We start from the raw sequence: 13,268 nt of genomic DNA on the forward strand, positions 1-13,268 counted from the left end.
TTTTATTTCAATTTTATCATTTTTTATTTTAATTTGATGGTTTTAAATTGCCTTGAAAGGCAATTTGTTTTTTACGTTCAAAATTGAATATAGATTTTATAAATGCATAAATATTTCTCTCAGTGATAGACATAGATCTAATTGATCTATGAATTTAGATCTAGTTCTATTCAGATGGAACAGCTCATAGCACCCAGTTATGAATGAACTAAAATAAACTTGTGATAGTATTCTACTTCTACCCAATTCTTTAAAAACAAAAACAAAAAACCCATCCACAAGGCTTACAGTTTTCATTACAAGGCAGTCCTCTAGGTACCAACACAGAAGTAAGTCACATTGAGTTCAATGGTGCTTGCACAAAAGTAATTCCCAGCCAGTGTGGTGTAGTGGTTAAGAGTGGTAGACTCGTAATCTGGGGAACCGGGTTCATGTCTCCGCTCCTCCACATGCAGCTGCTGGGTGACCTTGGGCCAGTCACACTTCTCTGAAGTCTCTCAGCCCCACTCACCTCACAGAGTGTTTGTTGTGGGGGAGGAAGGGAAAGGAGAATGTTAGCCGCTTTGAGACTCCTTAAAAAGGGAGTGAAAGGCGGGATATCAAATCCAAACTCTTCTTCTTCTTCTTCAATTGTCCTACAATCCCTGGTTCTTAAATTATGAATATTGTGCTTGGTTTTTTTTAAACCACAGGGGAACACATCCTTGTGTTTTGCCCTATTGTTTTCCCAAGTAATTAATTATATTGTTGATGAGTATAACCTAATTTAGTAACATTAGAGATTATTCTTGATAGGGAAAAAGCAATGTACATTCCATGTCAAAGTTTTGATTGCTTATAGCTAATGCCAAGGGAGATACTCCAAGACTTTTTCTTGGATTTGAGATGGAATAAGCTCCTGCATCTTGTCCATGGTAGTGTGCCTAATGAAATATGAATCAATTTTTGCTCTAATTTACACCAGATTTCAGACTTATACTGAGATAGCTACTGTCCTAACCAATATATTTGAGGAGCTTTATAATACCATAGAAGATTAGAAACTGCTAATCCTCCCTTTTCAATTGACTTCTGTGTGGTTGGCAGAAAATGTTAGATAATGTTATATGGGCAGGTAGCCTGAGGGTCAAAACATCAGCTATGCAGAAACCAGTTTATAATGGAGGATTAATACTTCCTAATCTTCGGTGGTACAGTGGTACCTTGGGTTACAGACGCTTCAAGTTACAGACGCTTCAGGTTACAGACTCTGCTAACCCATAAATAGTATCTCAGGTTAAGAACTTTGCTTCAGTATGAGAACAGAAATTGTGTGGCGGTGGTGCGGTGGCAGCAGGAGGCCTCATTAGCTAAAGTGGTACCTCAGGTTAAGAACAGTTTCAGGTTAAGAACGGAACCTCCAGAATGATTTAAGTTCTTAATCCAAGGTACCACTTTATTATGAAGCTGCTCAGTTGTATTGGTTAGGGCAGTGGCTACCTCAGGATAAATCTGCAATCTCGTATAGACTACAGAAAAACTTTCAATAGACAAAAATCCATAAAATATACTTTCTCTGGAATATGAAGAAAATTATCATTGGCTTTAAAATAAGATTGATTCCACCAAGACTAATATGTATAGTCACTTTTGGATCAGCTAACATACTCTGAGATGGGGAGAAATTTGATTCTGTTTGCATTTTAATGAGAAGCTACCTAGTTTACATTTCTCAAACCATAAACCAAAACACAACTATCCTTAAAAATCTACACTTATCCAAATTTGTGACACAGTTCTTTAGCTAAACAATGTTTTCAAAAATGAATATATTAGAAGGAATTCCACATGGATGTATTAGTGTCAATGTGTGTATTAAGAGAAATTCACATTAAAATGCAAAATAATTTTCATAAGGAGTTTTTTAAAGAAAATAATCACAAATTAATGCAGAAATATGGATAAATGGATTTAAGATTGGAAAAATAGCAACCAGAGAATCAAAACTGCCAGATTTGTTCATTCCTACTTATCACCAAGTATGTTCTATCTATTGTATCAACCACTTGCATTTTCTATGGAACTCTTTGGTTGTAGAAGTGTTCTCTCTTTATATTAAAGAGATCAAAACCCATGTTTCAATTTCCTGCAGTTAGCAGTTTCCTATTCCTTAATTCCAAAGGAATAGGGGTGAGGATTCTTATTTATTCAGGGTTCTGGGATGAACCTATTCATTTCAACCTCACACATAGATATGAACATAGATATGTGGATTAAGTTGCATAATCAACAAACTGATCTGTCCATGGACTTACAAGGTGGTCCAAGGACTATCTCCCTCTTTAGCATGTTAACCTCCTTAGAACATCTAAATTCTCCTCTATGTTCAAAAGGTTAAAAAATAATAATGCTCCCATACACCTCATAATGTACAGTCCCTTCCTGGGTAATTGTATGGAGAAAATCAGGTTGCCCCCATCAAGCTGCGAGGACAGCCATCTTTTTTGCACATGCAATGTCTTTGTAAGACTTCTGGGGTGGGTGAGGGGAACACTGAGGCAGCCACCATCCCCTTTTCCTGTTTTCACTACCCCTTTAATCAAACCCCTCATAAATCGTCTTTGAGTGATTTAAACATTTCTCTATCCCACCCCTGAACCCTATGTACTCAAAGTTTGTCTTAGAGTGTTTCCACACCACAAAACAAACAAACAAGGAGGGAAACAGAAACACCACTTCTGCAGTTTCTTCAGATGTAAAACCAGTGGACAGAATGTTCTTCAGTTTACAATTCACTTTTGTTCTCAGCTTAGAAGCAAGAAGATGGATGGAAAAAGAAAGGGTTGCAATTTTATGGAAGAGAAGGGCATAACACACTTTAAGTTGACAATGCAAAAAGCTTAGGGAAAGGAGGTGACGGTCCCAATGATCTCCAGTAACTGGCAATCAACAGAAGATACTCTGATTTCGATCCCAATCAAGAGACATTTTGGAGGCTTTGCCTCACATTTTGTGAACCATCTTTTTTAGAAAATTTCTCCTTCCAACTGTATCATTATGACCTCTACAATCAACTGAGAGCATCTATACCATCCATGTGCCACATTTGAATGGCAAAAAAGCATTTTCAGTGTTTGCTCTTCCAGCTCCCTTCCCCTGATTCACCTACCAGTCTAACCATCATCCTGAAGTGCCGTAAGATGTCTCAGGTGTTTGTTGGCTGGATTTCGGTGGGACAAAAAAGATGAGCTTCATTTATTAGATTATTATGTTTTAATAGGTGCTTTGCAGGATGGTATGGGGAATGCGAATTCAAGTTCAGCTAGAAATGTACTTTGTAAAATACTTGCAATAAAGTTAATGACCATTATGAATTTACAGATGTTTCCTAGTATTGCATGAGCTCTTTCACACATTCCATGAATTGTGCTTTCCATTTTCACAGTTTTTCCCCTATATAATTCAAAAAACCCATCCTTGCATATACTTCTTGGAAGAAGCACAAATGATCCTAATACTGGGTTAGGAGACATGGGTACAAGCTTCTTTTTCAAGCATTATGGCGGCAGCATGAAAACAGGAGCAACAACTCAAAATTATCACACTGCACTGCAGCTAACATGTAATGGCTAAGTTCCCCTGAAACTAATAAAACAGGTTACTCATAACCAGTGCTTTTTTCTAAAAAATAAATGTTATGGGGTACTCTCATTTTGACTCAAGAAAACCACCATTTTATAGTTCAAATCGGGGGAAATAAATACAGTAAATGGACAAAAGTACAAAAATTCACAAAATGTTTAGTGGTATGCGTACTCCTGCGTACCCCTGGAAAAAAGCACTGCTCATAACTCAATTAAGCCTCATTGCTTTCAGTGGAACTTTATCACAACAAACTTCTGCATCGTTTGGGCCAATATATTTTACTGAATATTGTTCTTAACTGAGTTATCTCCAACTTTAGCAGCACACCAGATTTATGTTCCCCCTTACACACACACACACACACACACACACATTTTCTTCCTCCACATTCCAGCAAATCCTCATTAATTTCTCTCATTCCATGGCATTTTTGGAAAGAACTAACTTGTTACAAGGGGGTAGCTGTTGACTGAATATTAGGAGACCCATCTGACATGGAACCAATTTCCTTGAAGGATGGTGGTCAGTTCCATGCTGGAGGTATTCAGGTAGAGGCTAGACAGCCATTTGTGCTCTAGTCTGAATTATTTGAATCAAGCAGGGGAATTGGGCTCAGTGCTGACAAGGTTACTTCCAACCCCCCATGGTTCTGTCTCTTTTATTATGTTAACTGCTAGGTACATCCGTTGTTTCATATTTACACAAAGGATGGTCCATACTTGCATATGCTTCAGTTAGAGATAGAAGCACTACCAATAAAGAAGATTAGGTATGCACACATTTCTTGGTAGCAATTTATCCCCGTCTTTAATAATTATTTACTTATAAGTCCTTGAACATAAGGGTTGATATGCCTTCTAAAATTTGACAGCTACAAAGATTGTAATTAAATATCCCTGCTATTTACGTAAATTGCTAATTCATCTTTTAAGCTTGGTAAGGACCTGTATGGGTCATAACTGACTCAAAAGGAATTGCTTGAACTAAGCTGCAAGCAAAAGTAAGTGGCAGGAATACTGATTTAGGTAATTCTGTAAAGAAGCCAGTATCTACCATAGGCACAACTAATGTATCAACTAGTGCTTGTGTGTATGAAATGGATTAGACATATTTTCACAGAAACAACTACCTAAGGAAGAAGCAGCAGCAAATTAGAGAATCGCTCATGCCTTAACTGAATTGCTATTAAAGGAATTTGGTCACATTCCTGTCCTTGAAATTAAGTCCTATACCACAGGGTTATGGATTTGGATAAGATCTACAGCGTAGTTATTTCTTATATATTATATTACCAGTGGGTAAAATAGGGGTGCCAGTATTCTCACATTTATTGCTTATTTCATCAGTAGGGGAACTCCAGCCTATGGACCTAATTTGGCTCACCAATTCCCTCCAAAATGGCCACAAGTCCATTTCTAGCAAGCTCCACCCAATCTCCAACCATGTGACATCATTTAATGTCACCTGTTAATCATTTCAACCTGCTCTATAATTCTCTGCAGTTTTCCTAGTGTTAGACCAGGCATAGGCAAACTCAGCCCTCCAGATGTTTTGGGACTACAAATCCCACCATCCCTGACCACTGGTCCTGTTAGCTAGTGATGATGGGAGTTGTAGTCCCGAATCATTTGGAGCACCAAGTTTGCCTATGCCTGTGTTAGACTAAAAAAATCTGTATAGTTCACACAATTCTAATGGGATATTGATATAAGCAAGCAAACAAACAAACAAACAAACAAATATAATTTATACCCTGCCCATTTGGCTGGGTTTCCCCAGCCACTCCGGGCGGCTCCCAACCAAATATTAATAATAATGAAAAGCGCTAAAGCATCAAACATTAAAAACTTCCCTAAACAGGGCTGCCTTCAGATGTCTTCTAAAAGTCAGATAGTTGTTTATTTCCTTGACATCTGATTGGAGGGTGTTCCACAGGGTGGGTGCCACTACCAAGAAGGCCCTCTGGCTGGTTCCTGTAGCTTCACTTCATGCTTTGAGGGAACCACCAGAAGGCCCTCAGTGCTAGATCTCTGTGTCAGGGCTGAACGATGGGGGTGGAGATGCTCCTTCAGGTATACTGGGCTAAGGCCATTTAGGTATGAATGTAACATACATAAAATGTACGGAAAATACATCAAATTAAGAAAGATCACACACTTGTTGTGCACCATGACAATGGAGCCCCTGGAAGGTTGGCCTGTAGGTCAAAACTTAATCTCCACCCCAGGTTTATTTGGTATGTTCATTCTTCTACCACAGTTAAAGCTCCTTTAAAACTAACACTTGAAATGTCAAAACCACAATAAAATGGCTAAAATAAAATATATCCTTAAAATCTATCAAAAAGTAAGCAACACAAATTCTAATTCCAGGCTCACTCCTAGCCCATATTAAAGAAAGCTGTTATTTGCTGCCCAAAGTTGGTCAGTAAGACTGAGATGTTATTCTTTGAAACAAGTTGTCCAAGGTGGGTGCCACCACTAAGTCGTGCTTCTCCTCACCTTCACAAATTTAATGGTGGAATACAGCGCAGTGCCTCCCCTACCGATCTTAAAGTGCAAAGGGGTGATATGGAATAAAGCACTCCCTTGAGGAAACTGGGCTCAGAAACCTATGGCAGCCCATTTAGCCGAATTAAAGATGTACTTATTTTTCGCTCTATGAGACGCACCAGACCACAAGACGCACCTAGTTTTTGGAGGAGGAAAACAAGAAAAAAAATATTCTGAATCGCAGAAGCCAGAACAGCAAGAGGGATCACTGTGCAGGGATAGCCTGCATTCACTCCATAAGACGCACACACATTTCCCCTTACTTTTTAGGAGGGAAAAAGTGAGTCTTATACGGTATGTTATATGAGCAGCCTGCCTGGAGATGGGAACAAGATGAAGAATACTGCATCACTGCAATATAATCTTCAGTAGTACCCCCACATATAGTGCATTCAGATAATATCTTAGAGTATATCGGATGGTGGAGAGACCTGCCTCAGAGAAGAAAGATTGTAGAATGGACAGAGACTTAAAAAAGGGAAGAGGATGATAATGTTAACTAACTGTTATCAGTCCATGACACAACATGAATGGGAGAAAAGGAGGGAGGAAAGAAGACATAATACAGGCAATTATCACCAGCACATGGGTCCTTTTGGACCCAGAAGAAGTTGGAATGGGGGTAAACGGGGTGGGGAATAACGGGGTGGGGTGCACTTATACACTGCTGACATGAATGGGGGCTGGGAACAGAAGCACTGCACAAAATGGTTGCTGCCTGCATTAAAATGGTGGCCTTGGTGTCTGACTTACAGTTGGGAAAGCAGGCATGCACGAAAGCATGACTCACCCCTCAGTGCCAAATATAGGTATATTTTATTATATTTAACACAGAAATGCAGTATTTTATTTTAAGTTGAAAACTTTTTCCATAACTGGAAGATGATATACAATCAATAGCCTCTGCCCCAATTTTTTTTTTTTTTTTTTTGTGGTGGTGGTGGTGGGGGGGGGGGAGAACTTATCTTTAATGTTAGTGATTTCACAGGTGCCAATCCAAACTTTTCTCCATTCGTGAAAAAGTACTTTGAAAAGCTTTAATCCCCTCCCCTTCTTTTTCTTTCAGAGCTTACTGCAGGAGAAATAAATGGTACATTAGGATTGAATACTGTGAGGGGAATTTCAACCTGCATAGCTAAAAAAAAAAAGTTATACCAGTTGTCTTGACAGAAAGAAACAAAGGAAAAAATCTCACCTGAAACTGAGAAAACTAATACTGCTATAGATCTATAAAACATTTATATGGGGTTGGGGAGGGAAGCTTGTATTGTTAAAGGACTTTGAATGCCTGGACAGCTACAGTTATGATGAATCCATCCTATTTTTGGAGGTAAGTGAAAATCCAGTGGAACGCTGACCTTTACAGATGCGGGACCTGCAGGAGGGAGAGACATGAAAGACTCCGCAACCATTTTATTTTGCTGTAACATCACGGTGGCAAGCAACCAAGACAAAAGCAAGAGTGATTAGGTAGACAGCAACCCCCAGATACTTTCATAGCACAGGAAATTGCCAAAGGAGTACAAAAGGCAAAACCTAATGCTTGGATGCATTCCCTAGAGTTTCCCAGCTGCCTCTGAACCAGGAACACGACACTACTGTGCTTGTGTGTGTAAAATATTTTGTTGCAGAGCTTCTGTGACAGCGCAGTTCATCGGCTGAACAATTCCACCAATAAATAATGAAGATCTTGCAAAGTTTTGTTCCCAATTTGTGACTTTAAAGCCTGTGCTGCAGTGGTTAGCTGAAGTCGCTTTCGTAGAAAAAGCCAAGAATGCAGGAGGTGGGCAGACAAAGTGGTATGTAGATGTGCTCATTCATGTTGATGCAACTGACATTTAAGCCCATTTCTCCACCAACACCTCCTTGCATTTACAGACATAAAAGCTCCCTCTCTGTTCCTTTCTTTTTCTACTGGTTTGCAATGCTCCATCCCCATTTTGTTTCCTCCAACAACTGGCTGGAAGGCAGGAACCCCCTCCCCCCATTCCACATTTTAGTGTTGGGTAGGTGCATTTAGTGGTGGGTGATGTATATAACTAGGTCAATAGGTTTTGGTCACATAGTATATGTGTGTGGTAAAGGGAAGAGATGGTGAGTCCCCGAGGGACTGTCAGGTGGGACTTTCATGCAGTGCTTTGTGAGTTATGAGATAGGGCATGGATCACTTTGGAGATTTAACCTGTGTCACTTGCTTGGAGTTGTGCGGCCTTGAAGCAGCATTAATCAGGAAAACCTACTTCCACACCTGAATGGGTATGGCAGGGAGAAAGGGGTGGATATAAAGCCTGATAGCATTTGAAATATTTCATGCTTTGTGCATATTGTATATTTTTTTAAAAAAAAAGAAGCTGCCCTTCTTGGGATCCATGAGATATATTCCTTCTTTCTTTTGTCAGTGTTTGCCTTACACACATATCTAATGGATCTAGGGTTTCCTGAAGTCTCTAATACCCCATGGCCACTATGGCTCATCCCAACTCCTATTGCTATCTGTCATTTTCTCCTCAGAATAGCTTCTCAAACACTGACAATTTACATGCTTGCCAGTACTTTAAATAATAACTTGAATTAGTCCCCAATTAGCCCTGATTCACTTCTTCCCTGATTCATCTCTCTTATCAACAGAGAGTAATCAGAAGAGCTATACTGTCATTCTTTGACTCTCAATTTAATTAACAGCAGTTCATCATAAAGATTCCTAAGCAATTTGAGCCACTGTAATTTGATCCATACGTTCACAGCTCACTGCCCTTTTTGCCCTTTTTGCAACAACCAACTGGCCGAGTCTATGGCCTTAAAGTTCTGCTTCATATTACACCATAGATGTTAAACATTCTCCACATATTCTGTGCTCCTGAATGTGTTCTACAATACAACAAGGCATCCAGTTATAATGACTTTGGAATCAGTAGTAAAGAAAGAAAGGGAGTCTAATGTAGGATCTCTGAGGCTTTCCACAAATCACTTTCTTTTTTCTGTTTCAGGCATCTGCCACTCATTCATCATTTATGTGATGTGCTTAAAACAAGTGTCAAAACTTTTTTTTTTACTGGAAGGCCTTCCTACTGTATTTCCAGAGAAAAGGAGTAAATTGTGATACAGGATCGACTTACCTCATTGGGGCTGCAGAATATTCCCCTGTACTTGGTCCTAAATCTCTGCCCATGCTTTAGAGGGCTCAGAAGTATTTAGGGGGGAAATATTTGGTGGGAGATCTATCAAGCTTGGCAGATAATTTAGAGTGTAATTCTCATTTTCCAAGAACTGACATTTCCTCAAGGAAATCTGATCCCATGGTTGTACTTATCTATGAAATTAAAAGATGATTCCAAAGTGCATTTTATAAAACTCACCCCACATTTCACAATATACATCCAAATGCAACCCAGATTCTGTGAAAGATGCATCACGAACAATGTGGGCCAAGTTCAAATGAGAAGTTCAAATGAGGATTAAAATGTGTCTTAAGCATGTTACATGACTGCTTCACATGTGAGACAAAAAGCAAAGCTAAACTAAATCTCACATTGGAGCAGTCATACAAAGTTTTAATTCAAATTAAGATATGGCAGTATTGAGTGTATGGAAACTGCCTTATACAGAATCAGATTATTTGTCCATTTATAATAGTATACAGTGATTAATAATAATAATAATAATAATAATAATAATAATAATAATAATTTATTATTTATACCCCACCCATCTGGCTGAGTTTCCCCAGCCACTCTGGGCGGCTCCCAACCAGTGTTAAAAACAGTACAGCGTTACATATTAAAAACTTCCCTGATTGGCAGCAGCTCTTTGGCTTTTCTCAACCTGGTAACCTCAAGATGTTTTAGACTCCAACTTCCATCAGCCCTACCCAGCATGGTCAATAGTCAAGGATGATGGGAGTTGTAGTTCAGCAAAATATAGCACTTAAGAGGTTGTGGAAAGCTGCTCTAGGGTTTCAGACAAAAGACTTCCCTGGGCCTATCTGGAGATGCTGAGGAATCAACCTGGGACCTGCTAACATGGCAGGTGCTTCACCAATGAACTATGACCCTTCCCTATTCTCAAATAAAGTATCCAGTATACAGTGGTACCTCGCAAGACGAATGCCTCGCAAGACAAAAAACTTGCTAGACAAAAGGTTTTTCCGTTTGCGATTTGCCTCGCAAGATGAATTTCCCTATGGGCTTGCTTCGCAAGACGAAAACGTCTTGCGACTTTGTTAAACCGTTAAAACCGTGCTTCGCAAGACGAAAAATTCGCTAGACGGCAAAACTTGCGAAACGAATTAATTTCGTCTTGCGAGGCACCACTGTATATGAAATAAATATCCAGTAAATATGAAATAGATAAGTCCAGCCCCGATCTCATTGCCACTGTGCCCTGACCTATTATCATCCAGGTGAACTGCAACAATGCTGGTGGTGTCCCTTGAAAAACTGAAAAACGGGTGTTTGGTCTTGCATGAAAAGAACCATCAGTTTTTCAAGGGACACCACCAGCATTGTTGCAGTTCACCTGGATGATAATAGGTCAGGGCACAGTGGCAATGAGATCGGGGCTGGACAGGGGCAGCAGCTATTGCTGCTATCCTGCCCTACCCCTGCACCATTTAATGTAAGCTGCAGTAATACCAGTGTTGGGAGAGTGATTCCTCAGCACCTCTCCATACCACACCAGGTCACTTCTGGACATGTGGTGCTGCAGTGGGTAGATGTATCAGTGAAATTCTGTTTTCTTGCCTTGTGGAAATGGAAGTGTTTCCCTCCTGAGTACGACTACCACTGGATAAAACTCCATCTCTTCACACTTAGCAGTGGCTGCTATTGTGGGATTCAAGTAACTTTAGATTAAAGCCAGGCAGGTAACAGCTTCCAAATTATTACTCAGCTTCCCCCTGAGATTTCCCTCATAGAAGTGGACCTCGTTCTCCTGAGATAACACAACTTTCAGATCACTTAAGAAATCTCTTCCCTCACCAGACAGAATGAAGGCATTCTTTAGTCTTCAGATATACTTAGGTGAGGGAGGGAAATCCTCACTTACAGTGTCTCAGCATCCAGCAAATCCATTCAACTGTCACTTCAACTGTCAACCAACTTCAAAATTACAAGGTCCTTCCCCCTGAATAGAACTTTATGCTAATTAGGCTGCAAGCTTCTTACATAGACTTAACACATGCACAACTTTCTTCAGAGTTGTCCCTTCTGCTGAATGGAATACAATACCATTCCTCACAGGTGAAAGAGCCGTGTGTATGATGGAGGAATGCTCTCACCCCTCCAGGAAGCACACCTCTGTTTTCTACACAACAATTTCACCTACATCTCACCTCAGCCAACTCCTCACAGGGTATGGATCCAATTATTTTCTCTTTCTTATTATAGGGCAGCATAGCAGCTTGTTTCCTAGGAAGCAGAACTCAGTAAAATAATGCAAAAGCAAACTGTCCTTAGAATATAGATAAAAGGTATTATTCTCAAAGGGAGTGTAGATAACAAGTGCTGTTCTCTGACTGTGGAACTACCCTGTGTTTGTTGGAAAAGAACAAACCTGCCAGCATTGTAGTTGTGATCTGTCCGTCTGTGATGGGGGCAAGGATCCTGTAGCTCTCCACAGGTTGAATGATCCTGAGCCACTAGCCATACTTGTTGGGGTGATGGAATCCAGCAACATCTGGAGGACCTCGTACCTCATTCCTGGCTTACCATTTTCTTCCACCCAATTCTCATATGGAAGACAGTATATGAATATTTATACAAAAACATTTGTACGTTTATAAACATCTTAGAGGGTGTCTCCCCCCCCCCAAAAGCAGCATATAATTTTTGTCAAATAAAAATAAATAAATAATATCCTGAATTATAATGGGGTTCACATGACCCCTCCATCTCATGTTCCTCCATATGAAGAAAGATAGTCATGTCTACCATGTGGAAGTATACTTCAAGGAAGGTGCTCTTTGCAGCCTACCTTGTATCCTCAAGCAGCTGGCCAGCAGAGCTCTTTCAAGTGGTCTGGAGGTTGCTGACCTTTTGGGGAATGACCCAGAGAGCACTCAGTGACCTGCTGTGACAAACAGGCTTCACATTTCAAGGCTAAAGTTGTTCAACATGGGGGAAACTAACTGCACAGTTGGTACCATTCCAATCAAAGAGCTCAGTGCCACAGCTTGGGACGTGTTGTTGGATCACTTTCAGTTCATTCAGCCCAGTTGCTTGCATCTCTATACTTGATTATGTACCCCCTTGATCACCCTTATTAAAGTTAACAGAAGGGTTCACTGGTTGAGTTGGGAGCATGGTAGAGCCACTCCTAAAAAGCCAATTCTGGATCCAGTGATTTTGATCAGCCACAAAAAGCTCCTTTATAAGGAAGATGTTGGAGTGGGTTGTGGCAGCACACTATAGGCATTCATGGATGATACGGATTATCTAGATCCATTCCACTCTGTGTTCAATCTGTTCACGAGACTGAAATGGCCTTGGCTGTCCTGATGGATTACCTTTATCAAGAATGGGACAAGGGAAGTTCCAGTTAAGTCACTGTAAAGTTACTAAGGACATTGCATTGGGGAGGGGGGGACATGGCTGCCTCTTTCTCTCCATACAGTTAACTAGGAAGGGCACCACGTAGCAACATACTGTCACTTCCAGGGGCTTTTTTTGCAAAACATTTAAATGACCCTGAGAAACACTTTATTTCCAAGCTATCCAAAGAAGAAAGTATGAGGAGAGATAGAAAGTCCTTGGACCACCTTATTAGTTATATAATTAATATTATTTTATTAGCATGCTTTGTTTTGTTTAAAATTTTACCTTAATATTCCACGCACAGATTTTTGACAGAAAGGACTTATCATTCAAGTTGTGTCCATTGGGCTCAAATTAGATTAAGACCATTCCACCCATCCCTAATAAAGCCCTTAGGAGCTTGGATCGAGTTCATCCAAATGATAGTCTTGCCCCATAAGTAGCCAGTCAACCACTTCATTTGCAGGACTTGCACTTTTAAAAATAGCATGTAGTATTTGTTCCACATCTGTTAGAAGTTAAAGTTTCAGGGTGACAATACCGATACTTTGAAATTCCCTAG

At 40.0% G+C, this 13,268-nt stretch overlaps 1 long non-coding RNA gene across 1 annotated transcript in view; it reads right to left on the bottom strand.

Moving 5' to 3' along the window:
* LOC310704796 overlaps positions 1–11,284 on the bottom strand; it is a 49,901-nt gene extending 38,617 nt beyond the window's left edge. The window contains exon 1 of the long non-coding RNA XR_014525011.1: positions 11,153–11,284. This is a non-coding gene — a long non-coding RNA (uncharacterized lncRNA). The remainder of the gene's footprint in view (positions 1–11,152) is intronic.
* Positions 11,285–13,268: the final 1,984 nt, after the last annotated feature.

Source organism: Podarcis liolepis (assembly GCF_965112155.1).
Source record: "Podarcis liolepis genome assembly, chromosome: 4".
NCBI lineage: Eukaryota > Metazoa > Chordata > Lepidosauria > Squamata > Lacertidae > Podarcis > Podarcis liolepis.